This window comes from Lactuca sativa, chromosome 3, assembly GCF_002870075.4.
Source record: "Lactuca sativa cultivar Salinas chromosome 3, Lsat_Salinas_v11, whole genome shotgun sequence".
Taxonomy (NCBI): Eukaryota; Viridiplantae; Streptophyta; class Magnoliopsida; order Asterales; family Asteraceae; genus Lactuca; species Lactuca sativa.
In genome coordinates this window covers 3,106,595-3,111,374 of record NC_056625.2, presented here as the reverse complement: position 1 = coordinate 3,111,374, position 4,780 = coordinate 3,106,595, and positions in this window count along the sequence as shown.

Genomic DNA, 4,780 nt, shown 5'->3' with positions numbered 1-4,780 from the left:
CTCTCTCTCTCTCTCTCTCTCTCCATACAAAAACTACATACGATCACCCAATCTTTGACGCTTTGATTACAGAAGAACCACCGAAAATGGTGTTCATGAGGATTTGGTTGCTGTCATCGGAGTAAAAAACCCAACTCCATATGGCTGTCGGTACAGGGGTTGTGATTTTTCTTCTTGCACGTAGTGACCCAAATACAAATGAAGAGGGTGATTGCAGACACCGGACCTAATAATCAAAAGAAGTAGAAGCCAAGTTCACCCCTGTTCTTGAGAAATTTATGTTACCAGACCTGATAATCAAAAGAAGTAGAAGCCAACTTCACCGTTCAGATTCTGATTCATAATCTTGTGACCTAGATTTACAGTGACGAATTTCACCGTCAAATCTAAGGCAAATGACGAAGAAGGTGATTGCAGACACCGAAATCGATGCCCCTCATCCCACCCACCACGGTTCTGACCGAATTCCGACCATTGTTATCGTGTACATGTGGTCAATTCTGCTTGCTTAGATTTTCTCCCTTTTGTGGGTCTCGATTTTCTCCGGATTGCACTCAACTTCAACATCAAGGGGAACACGATGACGGTGTTTGATTTGATATCCGACAATCGGAAGCAGGGTTTGTACGATTTTCGTTTTCTCTAAAACCTCACCTACAATCTCAAATCATTGTTCTTCATATTTTTGCTTTACAAGCCTGAATCGATTTCAAATGAAGATTAGGGGTAGGAATAAAAGGAGATGGGTGGTTTCAATTCATCGAAAATGGTAGATGGTGGTGAATTTGTGACTGGTTACAGGGGAGGCTGCTGAACAGTAAGATGAATCAATCGTGCAAGAAGTGTTTGAACCAAAAACTAGTTCTTTGATCTGGGATTCTACCGAGAGAGAGAGAGAGAGAGAGAGAGAGAGAGAGAGAGAGCCTCTTTTTATTTATTATTTATTAAAATAGATAAATATATATTGAATTAAAAAAATGGAAGAAAAATAAAAAATAAATACATAAAGGGCATTACAGTCATTTTAGTTTACCAAGGGACCAAATACGCATTGAAACTCGGCCAAAAGGACCATCAATCCAAAAAAGTCGAGGTTTGGACCAAACCTCAGAAAAAATGCATACCACAGGGACCATTTTTGCAGTTTTGTCAAAAAGTTATGAATTTTTAACGGATTTTCCTGTCCCGGTATGTTAAAAATAATAATATTAAAAATAAAGTCAAAATTAGCCAATGAAGTCTAAACGAAAGTTGTAGAATATATTCTTGCATACGCGTGCATATAAAGAACGTCAAAAACGGAGCGCTTATGAGAAAGTTATGGATTTTAGGAGGTTTGGGTGCAATTTTCGAGAATTTTCGCATGTGTAAGGCTAAGAAGAGGCCATGTCATCCTCTCCTTGCCTGTTGACCCGTGTCGAATGCTGATGACGAGTCTGAAGTGTGGCCCAGTCCGAGACTGACACGTGTCCGCCTCGTGTCAGCTGCTGATACGACCGAAGGGAGGTCCAACTGAAATCAGACACGTCTCGCACCGTTGGCAATTCCGAAGCGAGCCATGTGCCTCGCCCTCGCATCTGATGCGCCTTCGCATCCGAGCCTCGTAGATGTCACGTGGAGTCTTGTTAGCCATTCAAACTTCGGTCTCGCACCCTATAAATAGGGGGGTTGCGAGATTTCCCGGCTAGTTTCAGAAATTTGGCATTTTTCACCCCTAAACTCATATTTTCACTATTTTGACTTCCCCCGAAGCCCTGGTATCATTTTCAACACCCGAAACACGCCCCAAAGTGCCCGAAGACCCGGAAAAATTTATCTTTTCGATTTTGAAGCTCCAACCTCGCAGAACCTGGTTTCTCAATAAAGCCCTCGGTTTTATCAGAAACGATCATTTTAAGAAACGAAGTGCTGCCCGATTGTCATTAAATTAAGTGAGTGTATAGTCACTTTCATCTTACACATAAATATGAAGTATTTTCTATAAAATATGTGCTATATGTGTGTGTATATATATATATATATATATATATATATATATATATATATATATATATATATATATATATATATTGTTTATATATATATATATATATATATATATATATATATATATATATATATATATATAATATATATATATATATATATATATATATATATATATATATATATATATATATATATATATATATATATATATATATATATATATATATATATATATATATATATATATATATATATATATATATATATATATATATATATATAATATATATATATATATATATATATTATATAATATATATATATATATATATATATATATATATATTATATATATATATATATATATATATATATATATATATATATATATATATATATATATATATATATATATATATATATATATATATATATAATATCTATATATATATATATATATAGGATGTAAAGTGAGGATAACGAGAATGGGTAATCAGGGTTATTGTTGGATGAGGAAATTAATAAATTTATTGTTGGTCGATGAAATTAATAAATTTATTAATATTTGTGGGTTGAAAACCCCATATGCTCACTAGGCTCCCAAGCCTGACCCACTAAGCTTTCTGTTTTACAGGTAGTTGACTCAGAGCATAATTTGGATGATGATGAGGAATTTTTGGATTATAGCCCAGCAGTTGTAAATAACTGTTGTAAGGCTTATAATGTACTGTTTATGCTTTTGGTCTGTACCGGAACATGACATCCTGAAGTTTTGATATATAATAAAAATACATTTCTTTAAGAAATGCTTTGATAAACTTTTTATCATATTTTGTTTTGGGTACAAATTCTGCAACACTTTTAATCAAAGGATTACTCTGATTTTATTATAAAAAGCATAAACTAAATCGATCTTTTCTGGCCGTAAAATTGGGGATGTCACACTATACTTACCACAGTTTATCATAAATGTTTGTAATGTATACGGAACATAAACTATACCTATTATAGTTTATCCAAAATGTTTGTAATGTAAAAGAACCCTTTTCTATGTAAGTCGAATGTATAGCAAAAATATTTATAAAAAATACACCAAACCCTATACAAATAATGTCGCCAAATCTTAAGGGTGAAAACCATAGCCCCAACTCTAGATCATGAGTATGGTAATTCACCTCATGAGGCTTCACAAGCCTCGATACGTAAGCAATTACATGATCGTTCTCCATAAGCACTGCACCCAATCATAAAATATATGATTCGAAATTAACCATATAGTCATCCATACCCTCAGGAAGGGTCAGAATCGGAGCCACACAAAAACTCTCCCTGAAACTCTCAAATGATGCCTGTTGCTTAGGTCCCCACCGAAAAGTCGTATTTTTCTTCGTCAATTCGGTCAATAGGATGGAAATCAAAGATAAATCCTAAATGAACCTATGAAAATAACATGCTAACCTAAGGAAACTCCAAACCTCGGATGGCGACCTCAAAACCACACACTACATCATTGCCTTGATCTTGGATAGATCGACTAAGATAGCCTTCTACTTTACAACCTACCCCAAGAACTGCACATCGCGCAACCAGAACTCATATTTAAAAAACTTGGCATAAAGCCCCTCCATCCTAAAAGTCTCTAAAACCACTTACAGACACTCCTCATGTTATTCCTTGGTCTTAAAATAGAACAAGATATCATCAATAAATATTATCACAGACCGATCCAACATCGGCCTACATACCCAGTTCATAAGATCCATGGATGTTAACGGCTTGTTGGTGAGCTCGAATGGCATCATCACAAACTCATAATCACCATAACGAGCCTTGAAGGTTGCATTCTACACATCCTTATCCCTGACCTTCATACGATGATAACCTGATCTCAAATCAATTTTGGAAATCCAAGATGTACCCTAGAGTTGGTCAAATATCTTGTCAATCCACGGATGTGAATAACAATTCTTAACTGTTAAATTGTTCAGCTCCAGTAGTCAGTGTACATCCTATGCGAACCATCCTTCTTTTTCAGAAATAGGATCGGTGCTCCCAACGGTGAACTATTCCGCCTGATAAATATCTTGTCTAATAGCTCCTACAGCTGCATAGACAACTACTGCATCTGTAGTGGTGTCAGGAGATACATGTCTTCGCTTTCGATGCCTCACCAAGAACCAATTCGATCATGAACTCTACTAGTCTCTCTGGAGGCACCCTTTGTAAGTCCATGGGAAACACATTTGGAAAACCTTGAACGATGGGTACATCACTCACTATCTTCCTCTCCACAAGATGTTCATCCAAAACATAAGCCACAAACTTAGAACTTCATTATTGAAGATATTTCCTAGACCTCAGACTAAGAAAAATGTTGATACTCGTTGAGTGTGATGATCGTGTGTAATCAGTTCTCCCCTACTTGGGGTTCGAATGTGACAACCGTCAGTTTCCGGTCAAGTCAAAGTCAAATAAAGTCAACAAGTCAAATCGGTCAAGTCACTTAACCCTTATAAATTAGGGTTTACATCGTGCTTAGTATTGTACAACACACTATCTTAATGCAAAGTATCATTTTTAGCCTTCGCGTGTTTAGAAAATCTAAACCCTAATCAGGGTAAGAGATGGAACTACTCGATAAAAACATTAATACATACCCTTTGAGGGCGTATAACGCTCAAAACAAGGCAAAACGGGATTTACAAACCTTGCATTTCGAAGCTATTGTAAGGATTAGTTTTTCCGCAAATTTTTAAAATAAAATAAAAGTTTTTAATTTTATTTATTTTAA